The following is a 17,924-nucleotide window of genomic DNA, read 5'->3' on the forward strand; positions in this document are numbered from 1 at the left end:
TGGAGTTGATTGCATATGATTGGATTGGATGATATATGATTGGATTGGATGATATATAATTGGATTGTGTATGATTGGATTGTGTGTAATGGATTGGATTAAATGATATGTGATCGGATAGTGTACGATTGGATTGGATTGAATAAAATGATATGTGATTGGGTTGAATAGAATGGTATGTGATTGGATTGGATCGGATTGTATATGATTGGATTGGATCGAATCGTATATGACCGGATTGAACCGATTGTATATGATTGGATTGAATCGGATGATATATGATTGGATTGGATTGTATGATATATGATTGGTCTTTGTCTAAAAATGTATTCTTGCTTTAGACTTATGACACTTTGATTGAGTCTCTCTTAACTTTTTGACTCAAGATATTTGAACCGGTATTATTCTACCTTAAGGTATGTTTCATTCTGCCATATTACATACTCGTATATTCCATGTATTGACGTCTATTTGGACCTGCATCATTTCATGATGCAGAGACAGGTTTAAGAGATCGTTAATAGGAGCACCATTGAGGATCTATACACACTCAGCGTACTGGTGAGTCTCCCCTACATTCGGAGGACATCGCTTATGTTATTCTTGCGTCGAGTTAGCCCTTTTTATTTTGATTTGAGGTAGACACGAATATGTCATTGGCACCAATTTGATAGTAGTGATAGAGGCTTCATAGACTAGATAGTGATGGGTCGATTGAGTATTTTTTTTCCTTGAAATATTCTTGTCAAATTATTTTTAATGACAAAGATTGAAGTTTGATTTGTTGGCCCATGACCTTTCTTTCTTGAGTTAGATCATTGATTTGGATTGCCCGCCAAATTATTTCATTATTTTAAACTTTTTGCTGATTAATTGATAGTGAATGGATGTGTGATTGGACCAAGTGGTTCGTTGGGGGACCAGAAATAGTCTTCGAGTGCCGATCACATCTAGGGTATCCTCTCAGGGCGTGACAAATATGGTATCAGAGCACAGAGTTCAAGAGTCCTAGGGAGTCTATGAAGTCGTGTCTAGTAGAGTGTTGCTTAGGGGTGTGTTGTGCACCACACTTATAATCAGGAGGCTATAGGACATTAAGAATTGTTCCACTTCTTTCATTATTCTGAGTTCGTGCGATAGAGTTTAACTCTATGAATGTTCCATTCTAATTCGTGCGTTGCTCAAATCCATTCGACTCCATTCGACTACCCCTCATACTCAAGGTGGTTGGAACAGTAAATTTGAGATTCTTGTTGATGAGTTAAGATAAAGTCTTGAGGAAGTGAAGAGACTGCACAAGGCTTGAGAGGAGCCGATTAATGTGTTTAACTGTATTGATTTGGAAGAATGTACTCTCATTCATATGGATCATGTGTTGAGCTAGAGCGAGATGTATCCTAGAATCTTATCTCAAAATCTTGATTCGAATGTTATCTTTGAGAGGGAAGTTATGTCTCTAAATGATTAGTGTCGCCTCCGGGTGTCTTATTTGCCGTGTCACGTCTAGACCCTAGGCTTGGGTCTTGACAAGAATCAAAAGCGACGGACAATGTCTCTACAAAAATATGACGGATAAAATGAAGTTGTCCATCATTTTTATTTGTTTTTATTTTTTTAATTAAAAGCGAAGGACAGAGACGCTTATTTTGGCGGTTTTTTGCGCCAAAAATAAATTTTATTTATATATAATTATTTTATATATTTTGATAAAAATAATTATTTATAAAATAAATATTATGACATCGTCCATCATAAGTAGTTAATTTTTATTTATTAATTTGTTTAAAAGAGAGACCGACAGAGTCGCTAAGTCCATCACTATTGGTCAAAAGATTTGGTCAACCAATTTAAAATAGCGACAAACTGTGTTATTTTGTCCGTCGTTTTTTGATCAAAATGATGGTCAAATATTTTTTTAAAAGTGACGGACTTAGCGACGCAGCCCGTCGCTTTTATTAAAATATCTATGAGACCAATCGTGTTTTATTCTTTTTTCTCTCTCTCTTCTCTCTCCCTTATCTCTACAAATCTGCCACCCTCATCACCGCCCCTCATCCCACCGCCATCCCCTACCCCCATCACTGTCCCCCACCAGTCCCCCACTTCCGCTGCTGCGCCGCCGCCGTCCAGTCGTGCTTTAGGATTGTTTATTCATCTTTAAGAGGTTAGGGCTTTAACTTTATAAAAAAAATTATTTTTTTTATTTTTCATTTTTCATTTGTTAGTTAGTTAATTAGTTGATTACATTTAGTTTGTTGTAGTTCATTTGTATATTGGATTGTGAAATTATGAATATAGTTATAGTTTTGATTTTAGGGCTTAAGTTAGATTTGGATTGTTAAATTAGATTGTAAATTTTTTAGTAATTTGTGATGTTAGTTAGTTAATTAGTTTATGTCATTTAGTTTGTTGTAGTTTATTTATATATTGGATTGTAAAATTAGTGAATCTAGTTAGAGTTTTGATTTTAAGCTTTAAGTTAGATTTGGGATTTTTAAAATTAGATTGTAAATTGGATAGTAATTTGTGATTTATTAGTTATTTAATTAGCTCATTTCACTTAGTTTGTTGTAGTTTGTTTGTATATTGGATTGTAACTTAGGAAGTTTTGAAGTTTGACACTTAGAGAAAAATATTGGAACTTAAAGGCTTGAGTTTTAGGACTTTAGAACTTATAATTAGAATAATTTAGATACTTGAATTTTAGGATACTTAAATTTAGAACTTGAACTTAATTAGAACTTTGAAGTTGAATTTTTTGTTAACTTTAGAAATCTTGTTGAAGTTAAGCTTCCTTTTGAACTAATTAAGCTAATGTTGAACTCTTTAGATACTTGAATTTTAGGATATTTGAATTTAGAACTTCAACTTGAATGTCATAGGCTTTGAACTTAATTTTTACTTGAATTAATTATAACTTGAATTAATTAGAACATGAACTTAATTATAACTTGAATTAATTAAAACTTGAAACTAATTATAACTTGAACTAATTAGAACATGGAATTAATTATAACTTGAATTAATTAGAACATGAACTTAATTATAACTTGAATTAATTAGAATTTGAACTTAATTATAACTTGAATTAATTAGGACTTGAACTTAATAATAACTTGAATTAATTAGAACATGAACTTAATTATAACTTGAATTAATTAGAACTTGAACTTAATTATAACTTGAATTAATTAGGACTTGAACTTAATAATAACTTGAATTAATTAGAACTTGAACTTAATTATAACTTGAATTAATTATAACTTAAATTAATTATAATTTGAACTTAATTATAACTTAAATTAATTAGAACTTAAACTTTATTATTATATGAATTAATTAATTATAACTTGAATTAATTATAACTTGAACTTAATCATAGCTTGAATTAATTATAACTTGAATCAATTATAACTTGAACTTAATTATTATATAAATTAATTAATTATAACTTGAATTAATGACACTTGTAGTCTCGATGAATTGTAGTCTTTATGAACTAATTAAGCTTGAATATATTTAATTTTATAGATGGATCATCGTTTGTGGATGTATAACATGCAATATGAAGTTGGTGGTGATTTAAAACCTGAATTTATTAACGGTTTAAGAAGTTTTATCGATCATGCAATGACACTTGATATTTTTAAGAGAAATGGATTGGTTAGGTGTCCTTGTCGTGATTGTAGGTGTTTGAAATTTTTAAATCTAGATATAGTTATGGTTCATTTATACGGTAATAGATTTAAGCCTAGATATTTTGTATGGATTGATCATAGAAAAATAGATGGATTGAATAATATATTTTATAATTTGCTGTCCGTGGATGAATATAATATACTTGCACCACATGGTCAAATTAAGGTTGAACATGATAGTGTTCTACATGATAGAGTTCAACATGATATATTTCAACATGATAGAGTTCATGAAATGGTCAATGATGCTTTCGGGGTTCAAGGTGGGATGAAATCCGAACAATATTTAGATGAAACTCCTAATGAAGAAGAAAGATGCTTCTATCAACAATTAAAAGAGGCTAGTCGTCCACTATGTGAAGGGAGTGGAGTCCACATTGTGCTTTGTCAGTTGTAGTTAGGTTAATGAATATTAAGTCAGATTGGAGTATTCCTCATGCGTCTATGGACTCAATGGTTGATCTTTTGGGTGAACTCGTTAATCTTGAGTTTAACATACCTAAGAACTTCTATCAAACAAAGAGATTGGTTTCCAAGTTAGGATTGTCGTATGATAGAATTCATTATTGTGTTAATGGCTGCACGTTGTTCTACAAGACTGATAGTGAATTAGAAAAGTTTAAGTTTTGTGGACAAGCTCATTATAAGAGGATTTTTGCTGGAAAGATGGTCTCAATTAAGGCGATGCATTATTTACCTCTTATTCTTAGATTAAAGTGGTTGTATGCATAAATGAGGCATGCCCCACATATGAGATGGCATCGTGAATATAGAAGGCCGTTAGGTTTCTTATCTCATCCATTTGATGGAGAAACATAAAATATTTTGATAACATGTATCTTGATTTTTCTAGTGAACCAAGAAATGAAAGATTGGGGTTGTGTGCAGATGTCTTCACACCATTCTCTAATGCCGCCTCACCTTATTTTTGCTGGCCTATATTTCTTACCCCGTACAATCTTCCCCCCGAAATATGCATGACAAGTCCGTACATCTTTCTAAGCTGTGTTATTTCAAGTCTTCGTAATCATAAAAGGTTGATTGATGTCTATCTACAACCATTGATAGATGAGCTAAAACAATTGTGGTTTGAAGGCGTACTGACTTATGATATATCAACTAAGCAGAATTTTGTTATGCGTGCTTCCTTAATGTGGACTATTAAAGATTTTTCTGCATACGGAATGTTGTCTGGTTGGATGACTACTGAAAAGTTTTCTTGTCCTCACTGCATGGAAAATAGTAAGGCATTCACATTAAAGCATGGCAGAAAAAATACATGATTTGATTGTCATCTTCAGTTCTTGATAATGGACCACGAGTTTAGAAAAATGAAACATGCATTCAGAAAAAAGGATTGAAACTGACCCTCCACCTCCATCACTAACAGGGCATCAAATTTGGGAGAGAGTTTCTCAATTGCCTAAAGTTACAGAAGTTTCACCTTCTAAGCTTGTCGTATATGGTGTTGAACATAATTGGATCAAACATAGCATATTTTGGGAGTTGCGGAAATATAATCTCCTACGACATAATCTTGATATGATGCACATTGAAAAAAGTTATTTTGATAATTTGGTTAACACAGTGATGGATGTAGAGGATAAAATAAAAGAGAATGCAAAAGCTAGAATGAACATAAAGGAATATTGTTGGAGAAAGGAGTTGTGGCTGCAAGAATTATAAAATGGTAAAATAGTTAAGCCCAAAGCCAATTTTTATTCACATTGGATAAGAAATGTCAAATTTGTGAATGGGTTAAAAATTTGAGGATGTCGGAGGGCTTTGCTTTGAATTTAGAAAAGTGGGCAAATATGAATGAAGGATGTTGATAGGTATGAAAAGTCATTATTGTCATGTATTCATAGAAACTTTAATTTCTATCGCTTTTAGCCATCTACCTGACCGGATATGAAAATCAATCATAGAGATTGGTCTTTTCTTTAAAGATTTGTGTTCAGGAAAGTTGATGCATAGTAGTTTAGACAGGATGAAGGAAAATATTTATGTTATTACTACTAAGTTGGAGAAGATCTTTCAATGTGATTTTTTTGATGTGATGGAGCATCTTCCAATTCACCTTGTACAAGAGGTCCGCCTCGGAGGCCCAGTTCAAACAAGATGGATGTCTCTATTGAGAGGTAATGTTATTCTTAATTTATATTCATTAAGTTATATTTTTCATATATATACTATAATTAGTAGCTAACTATAACAATTATATACATACAGAAAAATTGGTAGTTGTACACAAACAATTATGCAAAGGGGAAAGATTGAAGGATCAGTTGTTCAAGGTCATATTGCGAGAGAAACTGGTGATTTTTATTCTTTCTACTTTGGGAATAAAGTGACATGTAGGATAACTAGTCCCAATCGCAATGATGAAGGTGATACCGATCCTTTGTTTCCTCTGATATCAATTTTTAATCAAAATGTTCGGGGATCTAAAAAGCGTGGAAAGCAAGGCTTCACTAGTATGGAAATGCAATTAGCTGTGACACATATTTTGCTTAATTATCATGAGATTCAACCATATCTCGAGTAAGTGATAAAGTATGTTATCAAATTATATACTAATTGTTTATTAACTAACGAAAAAATCTGAATGTACAATTATCAGGTTGTTCATAAACACATGGGGTAATGAAGCCATATATGAGGTTTTCCAAATGGCTAAAAGAATATGTAAGTGTGTAAGCTGAATCAATAAGTATAATAATGTATTCCATTTACACTAAATTGTATTATTTTGAATAACAATATGCAGGTTTATGATGAATATTCAAATATCGAACATTTGCAATTAGTAAGAGAAATTGCACTTGGACTTGAATCTCAAATTCAAACAATGAATAAGTATTGTGTGAATGGTTTTAAGCTTCAAACTGAACAAGTTTCTAGGTTTAAGAAAACTAATAATAGTTGTGTTTATATACAAGGAGATGCTGATGGTTTTGGCCAAACTATTGATTATTTTGGTGTTATTCATGAGATTATTGAAGTAAGATATTCAAGCTGGCCAAAAGAAAAAGATCATATTATTTTGGTGTAAGTTGTTTCACCCATCACATAGAGGCACAAGGGTGGACCAACAACATAACATTATTGAATTTAAGCAGATCAGTCAATACAGAAGATATGATTCTTTTATCATTGCACAAAATGCAAAGCAAGTCTATTATGCTTCATATCTGTTGCATAGACACAAGGCTGATTGGGGGATTGTAATAAAGACAAAGCCTGTGGGAAGAGTTGAAATTGAAAATATGTTATATGTGGCATACCAAAATGATGTCGCACTTGTTCAACAACAAGTTGATGTTGAATTAGAAATGACACTAGAATATCCTCAACACATATTAGAAGAAATTTCTGATGATGAGATAATGATAAATGTTGAGGAAGAAATAAATGAGAATAAAAAATGCGATGAATCATTCGACGAGGAAGAATGGGACAATGAAAATGAAACAATTGAGAAGGGAGAATGGGAAAATATTGATGAAAATGAAACAAGCGAGGAGGAAGAGTGGTAAAATGATAGCTTGTAGCTAGTATGTAAGTTAATTTATTTTGCTAAGACTAATTTTATTAATCATTTTATATATTATAATATAATTTGCATACAAATGTCTGGTGATGGTGATAGATCTCGGGATCATCTTAGGATGACCCAGCCTAGTTCGAGTAGGTAAAAGAAGTCTAGGAGACCTATAGAGGTTAAGGATATACCAGGCTTTGTTTCATCTGCGCCGGAGCGTGTAGAGCAGAGCAACACAGATATACACATATATGCTGTTCCATTTGGGACACCAAATCCCTTAGATTATCACCCTCATTATCAGAGACCAGCAGGTGCTTCTTCTTCGTCGCAGTCCTTGCCTCCACATCGCTACATCGTCCTACCTACGGAGCCTTATCGTCGAGTACGGACATTATCAGCTAGTAGGATATCCTCTACGATGCCATCTCCTTCTCCATCTTCCTCAGATTTCACATCTCCTCACCTATCTGCCTGGGACTTAGAGACACGAGTACTGAGTCAGATGCTATGGCTGCTACTCCTCCACTGACTCATCATTATGTACCTCCTGGTGTATCACATTCACCTTCACCTCCTTCGAATGCTACACCTGATAAGCCATTTGAGCTAGCACCTGGGCAGAAAGATAGGCTCGGGAGAGTCATGATTGAGCCCAATGGATCATCATAAGTTTTTTTATTTTATTTAATTCTTTATTGTTAATGTTAATTTATAGTACTAGAACTAACATTTTGTCTTGCAGGTGGCATCCTTCTAAACAAGCTGCCAGGGTAATACAGGAGAGTATTTGGAGGCTCTATATAGAGCCATATCACTCTTGGAGTGTGATTCCAAATAGGATACGACAGTCCATGTTTAATGAATTTAAGGTATATATATGTTTGCTTATACATGTTTTAGTTAAGTAGCTTATCTATTTTTTAGTATACTTTATTAATTATCTAACACTACTAATTTTTTTAGGACTTCGTGTACTTGGCAACCAAAGTACAATATAGTCATTGTGACCATATTTGAGAGAAAAGCGAGCGTTAGACTGTCTAGCTGGCTTAAGGCGACCTGGGATTCCATGACACCTCTTAGTTGGATGTTACCACATATTTTTGAGGAGGTTTGTCATTATTGGGAGACTGATGAATTCAAGGCTATGTCCGAGCAAGCCAAAAAAGCTAGAGGCAATTTAAAGGGTGGCTCATTGCACAACAGAGGTGCAAAGAGTATTAGGACGATTATAAGGGAGATGGTAAATTTTCTAAATTTAAAATTTTAATTAATATAAATTTAGTTCCTTAAATATTATTTATAGGAAAAAGAATTGGGGCACCCTCCCTTTCATTGCGAGGTATTCAAGAAGACTCATGTCAAGAAGAAAATCAATGAGTCAGATCCGGATGATTGGTGGAGGAAAAGGCCGCACAAAGTTATGTAAGTTATTTAAAATAAATAGTGCATATATATGAATTAAAATTTTATGATGATAACTTTTATTTTTGTGATAACTTTTATTTTTAAATACAGGATATGTACCAGTGATGCATTGATGAGATGGGAGATTTGGTGCAGCTCACGCCAGAAGAGTCTACTAGAATTTGGACTGAAAAAGTGGTAGGAGGGACGCATAAGGGCAGGATCTACGGGATAGGCTCTCAAAATAACGTTCAACGACTCTAATTAGGTCTACAAGGTATTGGGTCATCACGCCAAGTCGAGGCACTTGACAGTATTTAGATAGCTGAGATGTCGAGGAAAATCTTAGACCTTACATATGCATTGGCAGCGTTTGAGGAAAGAAGACTTGATGAGCAAAAAAGAATAGATCTAACCATCGAGCAAATTAAAGAACAAGTGCTCAACCTCGCTCATAAGCCGTCCCGTTCATCAAGAGAGTCCACTTTTGATTATGTTGTTTGAGCTATTATTGATTTAAATTGATTGAGCAGGTTGGGCAGCAGAAATTGCAAGGTTCTACTATCAAAACAATTGCTAAAAAAGTGACGAACAGGGCCCGATTGTCAATCGCTTTTTCTACATCTTTTTTTAAAACATTCCAGAAATTACGACAGACAAGATCGTCTAGTCCGTCGCTTTGTTCTTCGTAATTAAGAACAATGAAGAACAAATTGGCAGACATAGCGATATTAGCCGTTGCAATTTTGAATTGTTATGTTCATCATGCTGAAGAACAAAGCAACGCAGTCCATCGCAATTTTGAAAATTATTTTTTTCAAAAAAAAAATACAAAAGCAACAGACTCTGTTGCTTAGAAGTGATGCAGTCCATCGCTTATTGAAAAGTGTCGAGGACAAAAGCGATGAAAGTGACTGCGTCAGTTTTGACTAAAACTGCGACGCAGTCCGTTGCTTTTTGACTGTTTTAGTAGTTAAAAATAATGGTAGACCTCCCAAGAAAAATAATGGTGAAAATAATCAACCAAAAAATCAGCAAGTTCAAGATACGGGACTGTCACGACCCAAAAATCGAGGTCATGATGGCACACATCTCAAAACCCAATCTGATATGTAACCCTAAAAGTAAAACTCATACCAGACTTCCAAAGGGGAAAGTGATGCCACAATTTAAATAAAAAGAAAAACAACAAAGAGAAAATTATCCCAAAATCCGGTGTCATAAGTATAAAGAGCATCTAATACAAGGTTCGAATCTGAAGATACAACATAAGTCTCTGAATGATACAAAAGACTGTAAAATAAGGATAGACTAGTGACGATCCGAATTCTGGAACCTCACCACTAATCTGAGAATACATAATCCGCTAGAATATCAACTGCCACGTGAGGTACCCCGACTAGTATCTGCATCAAAAAGGGATACAAAAGTAGGAGTGAGTACAATTCACATGTACTTAGTAGGTTTTAGCTGGTTGAGTATAAGGAATTAATCAAACCTATGAAATAAACTAAGAAACGCTTCCACCTGCATACAAAAAAGTCCCACTTTGGCATCGGTGCCGCCAGTTTATATATATAGTGACGCGAGTAAAGTAAACCCATAATAATAGCTCATAATCACAATTAATCAAATAATTCAAGCAGCATAAATATCAATGCAATGCAATGCAATATGATGATGCAATGATGTGGTGGTACGGTAGAATCAAGACTATCGCATAGCCTGTCGTATACACCTGCCGAGCAGTGCTACCAAGCAGGACCCATGGGGGTCTCGCAGACCATATACCTCAACCACAATATCTCATTATCCTTGCCACCTCCTCGTGGTCAAGGGATCACTATGCATCCACTACCCTGCCATAATACTGCCTCAGACAGGGACTCAAGATACAAAGGTTTAAAGGTATTTCATTTTCTTTCTCAAAAAGAATTTCCATATTTCTCAACTTCTATGATAAATGAGGATGAATGCATCAAAACACATATAACATGTAAGTAATATTCAACTCACATGTGGTAGAAGGTTCAAAGTTCTCAAAACTTAACCTACACATGATATTCACCCTCAATAAATAGTAATAGGAATATTCATTCCTTTCTCAATAATATTTCAATACTCAAGCATTGTAAAAAACCCCAACTCAACCTCTCAAGCGAGCATCACAAGTCAAATAATATACTCAAGCCTCTCTCTTAGGAAAATCACGAATCACATGCTCTCAAAGCAAATAAGATAACAAATAAGGCCTCCACACGGGCTATGTAATACAAATAAACCCTCACATGGCAATACATTAATAAATAAGCCCCCACACGGGCATCAAAATATATATATAATATTCTCAACTCATACTACGACCTCATCCCAAAGTCTATAACATATGAATGACTAATTACCCCATCTCAATCTCAAAGAATGATAGCCAAACCTACCTCAATTGCCGAAACCGCACTCAAACACCTCCACCAAATAAGCAACTCTCGAATTCAATTCCTGTACTGACAACCACTATCAACAATAAAACAGACATATCACAAGGAGTCCAATGACACTCTTATTGATAGGTTTTGGAACCGGGGGTAAAATGGTCTAAAAATTAATTATTTTTGAAAAAGGTCAAATCTGGAAATTTATTAGACAATCACATTATACTTGTAATAAGGAACTCATGGTTGAAAAATTCATAAAAATAGATCTCAAAATGAGTTAGAAATCACCATTTTCCTTAAATTCGAATTAGAGAAGAAACAAAGATTTTTGGGGTTTGAAACTAAACTTTAGGGGTTAAAATCATTAAAAAATTAATAAAAAGGAAAGGTTTTAAGTCAAAAATCACTTACCCAACACTTTTCCTTAAAAATCTCTTCTCAAATCACCTCAAGGAGTTCAAGAACTCAAACAATTGATGAAAATATTGAAATGGGAAGAAAGGGGCATTTTCTTCCCAAAAAGTTACTGTTCACGCGTGTTACTGTTCAGGCGTATTACTGTTCACGCGTGTTTTGTACAAATTTTTGAAAATCACCCTCAAGGTCATTACAATATCCATCACTATAAAGGATGTTCGTCCTCGAACATAAGATAAAATAAAGTACCTGGGGTCTCAAAAAGTTGAGGGTACCGAGCCTGCATATCAGACTCTAACTCCCAAGTCGCCTCCTCAGTAGGCCAATGCTGCCACTTCACCTTAACCGAAGCGACCTCCTTGGTCCTGAGTCTACGAAGCCTCCTATTTAGAATAACTGTCGGCTCCTCCTTATTAGTCAAATCCGGGCTCAGCTCTATCGCATCATAATAAATCACATGAGATTCATTCGGTATGTACTTGCGAAGCATGGAAACATAAAACACCGGATAGACAGCTGACAATTTAGGGGGTAAGGCCAACTCATATGCCACTCCACCTACTCTCCTTAGGATTTCAAATGGGCCAACAAACCTTGGGCTAATCTTGCCCTTCTTTCCGAACCTCATCACACCCTTCATGGGTGATATTTTAAGCCACACACAATCACCCACCATGAACTCTAAGGGACGAACCCTCCTGTCAGCATAACTCTTCTGACGACTCTGAACTATCAATAGTCGACCTTGAATCAAACGTACCCACTCCACAGTATCCCTAAGTAAGTCAGTATCCAATGCATCAACCGCAACAAAATCAAACCATCCAATGGGTGATCGATACCTACGACCATACAATGCCTCAAATGGTGCCATCTGAATGCTGGAGTGATAACTGTTATTATAGGCAAACTCTGCTAAGGGCAAGTGCTGGTCCCATCGGGCACCAAAATCAATCACACAAGCCCTAAGCATATCCTCCAACACCTGAATAGTCTGCTCGGACTGACCATCGGTTTGGGGATGAAATGCTGAATTCATCTCTAGCCGCGTACCCAAATCACGCTGTAATGCCTTCCAAAAATAAGAGGTGAACACTGAACCCCGATCCGACACAATAGAGATAGGTACCCCATGTAGCCTAACAATCTCACGAAGATAGATCCTAGCTAACTGATCCGCATTGTAGCTAGTCTTCACCGGAAGGAAATGGGCTGATTTGGTCAATCGATCCATAATCACCCAGACAGAGTCATACTTACCCAATGCCATGGGTAATCCAGACACGAAGTCCATAGTGATACGCTCCTATTTCCACTCAGGAATGGGCATCATTTACATAGGACCGCCCGATTTCTGATGCTCATACTTCACTTGTTGGCAATTTAGACACTTAGCCACAAAATCAATAATGTCTCTTTTCATGCCACACCACTAATAGTGTTGTTTCAAGTCATGAAACATCTTTGCTACTCCCGGTTGAATTGAATATTTGGAACAATGAGCCTCCTCCAATATCATACGTACCCATTCACTCACCTTGGGCACACAAATGCGACCATTAATCCTTAAAACTCCTTACGGATCAAGAGAGGCTGATTTTGCTTCACCACTCAACACTTTGTCTCGAATGACCCTCAACTTATCATCTTCAAACTGGTGTGTACGAATCTGGTCCATCAAAGTAGACCTAGCCTCCACAAAGGCCAAAATACCATGATGTGTAGAAATATCAAGTCGAACCAACTGTCTAGCCAATGACTGAACCTCCAATGCCAAAGGCCTCTCAACAGCCTTAAGGAAGGCCAAACTACCCATGCTTACTGCTTTGCGACTCAGGGCATCCACTACCATACTAGCTTTGCCTGGATGATAAAGTATGGTGATATCATAGTCTTTCAATAACTCTAACCACCTACGCTGCCGCATGTTCAGATTCGGTTGAGAAAAGATATACTTAAGGCTACGGTGGTCAGTATAGACCTCACAATGCACTCCATAGAGATGATGCCTCCACAACTTCAGAACAAACACCACCGCTGCTAATTCTAAGTCATGGGTAAGATAGTTCTTCTCATGTACCTTCAACTATCGAGAATAATAAGCTATAACTCTACCTTTTTGCATTAATACACCACCCAAGCCGACTCCCGAAGCATCACAAAACACAATAAATGCCACGCCCTCCTCGGGTAAGGCTAGAATAGGTGCTGAAGTCAATAATTCCTTGAGTTTTTGAAAGCTCGCCTCACACTCATCAGTCTATTGAAATACCACGGTATTTTGAGTTAGCCTAGTCAATGGGGCTGCAATAGAAGAGAATCCTTGAACAAACTGACGATAGTAGCCTGCCAACCCAATAAAACTCTGAATCTCGATAACCGAAGTAGGCCTAACCTAATCACGAACCGCTGTAACTTTAGCTGGATCAATCATAATACCATTCTTGGTCACTATAAAACCTAAGAATGTTACGAACTCAAGCCAAAACTCACATTTGGAGAATTTTGCATACAACTTCTCCTCTCTCAATCTCTAAAGGACTGTCCTTAAGTGCCTAACATGATCCGCCTCATTCTTGGAATAAACCAAGATATCATCAATAAACATGATCACAAACGAGTCCAAATAAGGTCGAAATACCCGGTTCATCAACTCTATAAAAGCATCTGGGGCATTAGTCAACCCGAAGGACATAACCACAAACTCATAATGCCCATAACAAGTCCTGCATGCAGTCTTCGAGATATCAGATTCCCAAACTTTCAACTGATGGTAACCCAACCTCAAATCAATCTTTGAGAACACCGATGCACCCTGAAGCTGGTCAAATAAATCATCAATACGAGGGAGAGGATACTTGTTCTTTATAGTGACTTTGTTCAACTGTCGATAGTAAATACACATCCTCATAGTACCATCTTTCTTCTTTACAAATAAAACCGGTGCACCCCACGGTGATACACTAGGTCTAATAAACCCTTTCTTCAATAAATCTTCCAATTGTTCTTTCAACTCTTTCAATTCTACCAGAGCCATTCGATAAGGAGAAATAGAGATGGGTTTAGTGTCAGGCTCCAAATCAATCACAAAATCGATATCGCGGTCAGGAGGAACTCCCGGAAAGTTTGTAGGAAATAAATCCATAAACTCTCTCATCACCCTCGTAGTCTCTATAGGCGATGACTCTGCAGTGAGATCATGTACATGAGCTAAATAAGACAAACAACCCTTATCCATCAAGCGACGAGCACGAATATAAGATATCACTCCCTTAGGATACGAACTTGGATTACCCTTCCATACCAAGCTTGGTAACCCAGGATAAGCTAAGGTCACGGTCTTTGCATAATAATCTAATATAGCATGATAAGGAGATAACCATTCCATACCCAGTATCACATCAAAATCAAGCATTTCTAATAAAATCAAGTCTACACGGGTCTCTCTATCCGAAAATATCACCAAACATCCCTTGTATACCCGATCCACCACTAAAGATTTACCTATCAGGGTAGAAATAGTAATAGGCACATCAAGGAACTCACTCACATAATCAATACCCACATCAAAATAAGTTGACAAATAAGAATAGGTAGACCCTAGGTCAAATAATAATAAAGCAAAACGATGGCAAACTAGAACAATACCTGTAATAACTGCATCAGAGGCTTCTGCCTCAGATCTACCCGGTATAGCATAGCATAACTGATGGTCACCCTTAGCCTACGAACCACCACGAGCACCACCGCGTGCTCCACCCTTAGCACCATGGGTGCCACCTCTAGTATTCTGCAAAGAACCCCGAATAGCTAGAGCATCTGTAGAATGAACAACTGGTGGCCCAGGCCGCCCAGTAGAAAAAGCATGTTTGGGGCAATCTTGGGCCTTATTCCCAAACTCATCACACACATAACAACCTCGAGGACCTAAACCCCGTGGAGGATAACCAAAAGTGTTAAAATGGCCTCTGGAGCCCAAAGAACCCTGAATAGCTGCCTGGACCAGTCTGCCCTGATAACCATGGGTTCCTGAACCCGAATATTCTCTGCCCTTGGAGGAATGACCGATGAACTGACCCTATTGATAGAACCTCTTAGCCCCGCCATATCTAGCACATCGGATACTCTCTATCATTCTGGCATGATCAATAATACTCTGAAACGTACCTCTAGACAGTACAAGAGAGGTTGTAGCCTCTTGAAGATAATTGGCAAATCTCTTTACTAGCTTGCGAATCCGCTCGAACTCAGTGGGAATACTTGACATAGCATAATGAGATAACTCATGAAAGTGAGTCTCATACTCAGATACACATAGGGAGCCCTGCTCCAGTCTGTCAAACTCATCCCTGCGCTGATCACGGAGGCTATAAGGCACAAATCTCTCAAGGAATATCTCAGTAAACTATTCCCAACTCATCATAGGGGAACCAATAGGTCCACGGGCAAGAACCAACCTCCACTACTCCTTGGCTACTCCCACAAATTGATATGAAGTGTAAGCTACTCCATATGCCTCTAAGATGCCTAGGCTGAACAACCTGTCTTGGCACTCAGTCAAAAAGTCATAGGCTTTCTCTCCGGCTGTACCATCAAACCTTGGAGGCGCCAATCGAACAAACCTCTCGAATCTCTTCTGCTCAGCTATCGACATGGCAGCACTAGCAGAAACTGGCGGAGTTGTAAATCTCGGAGGTGCAATAGAAGGCACTAAAGAAGAACCATGAATATGAAATCCTACACTAGGCCCCTGAATTGGCAGTGTAGCACTAACTATGATAGGAGAACCTATGCTACTTGGAAGAATACCAGAGGTAGGAGCACCATCCAGTCTATCTAATAATTGAACCAGTAGCTTCTGAAGCATCAGAGCACTATCAGGAACCACAGGAGGCTGGGATGGCCTCTGCTCCTCAGTCTTCTACTTTAAGTCATCCTCATGCTCGTACATGGGCTCAGGTGATGGCTCTCTAGCTCATCCATGAGCAGGTGCCGCTCCCCTCGCTCGGCCTTGTCCTCTGACTCCATCACGTCCTCTACCTCGCTTGTGTACTAGGGCTCAGGCAGTAGGTGCAGCTTCACCCTCAGTAATTGTGGCTCTAGTCCTCACCATCTGTGAAGAAGGAATAGATTAGAGGTATACAACACTTGATATGAATAAATCGCACGAATGGAGTAAAAAGAAGGAAATCCTCCTATTAAGTATCTTGTAGCCTTTCGAAGATAAGTACGGACGTCTACGTACCGATCCGCAAGACTCTACTAGACACCCTTCTCTTTAACTTATAAAACCGATGAACTTAGTGCTCTGATACCAATTTATCATGACCCAAAAATCGAGGTCATAATAGCACACATCTCAAAACCCAATCTGATATGTAACCCTAAAAATAAAACTCATACCAGACTCCCAAAGGGGAAAGTGATGCCACAATTTAAATAAAAAGAAAAATAATAAAGAGAAAATTATCCCAAAACCTGGTGTCATAAGTATAAAGAGCATCTAATACAAGGTTCGAATCTGAAGATACAACATAAGTCTCTGAATGATACAAAAGACTGAAAAATAAGGATAGACTAGTGACGATCCGAATTCTGGGACCTCATCACTAATCTGAGAATACATAATCCGCTAGAATATCAACTACCACGTGAGGTACCCCGACTAGTATCTGCATCAAAAAGGGATACAGAAGTAGGGGTGAGTACAATTCACATGTACTCAGTAGGTTTTAGCTGACTGAGTATAAGGAATTAATCAAACCTATGAAATAAACTAAGAAACGCTTCCACCTGCATACAAAAAAGTCCCACTTCGGCATCTGTGCCGCCAGTTTATATATATAATGACACGAGTAAAGTAAAACCATAATAACAGCTCATAATCACAATTAATCAAATAATTCAACCAGCACAGATATCAATGCAATGCAATACAATATGATGATGCAATGATGTGGTAGTACAGTAGAATCAAGACTATCGCATAGCCTGTCGTATACACCTGCCGAGCAGTGCTACCAAGCAGGACCCATGGGGGTCTCACAGACCATATACCTCAACCACAATATCTCATTATCCTTGCCACCTCCTCGTGGTCAAGGGATCACAATACATCCACTACCCTGCCATAATACTGCCTCGGACAGAGACTCAAGATACAAAGGTTTAAAGGTATTTCATTTTCTTTCTCAAAAAGAATTTCCATATTTCTCAACTTTTATGATAAATGAGGATGAATGCATCAAAACACATATAACATGTAAGTAATATTCAACTCACATGTGGTAGAAGGTTCAAAGTTCTCAAAACTTAACCTACATATGATATTTACCCTCAATAAATAGTAATAGAAATATTCATTCCTTTCTCAACAATATTTCAATACTCAAGCATTGTCAAAACCCCCAACTCAACCTC

This window comes from Solanum dulcamara, chromosome 6 (assembly GCF_947179165.1).
Source record: "Solanum dulcamara chromosome 6, daSolDulc1.2, whole genome shotgun sequence".
Lineage (NCBI taxonomy): Eukaryota > Viridiplantae > Streptophyta > Magnoliopsida > Solanales > Solanaceae > Solanum > Solanum dulcamara.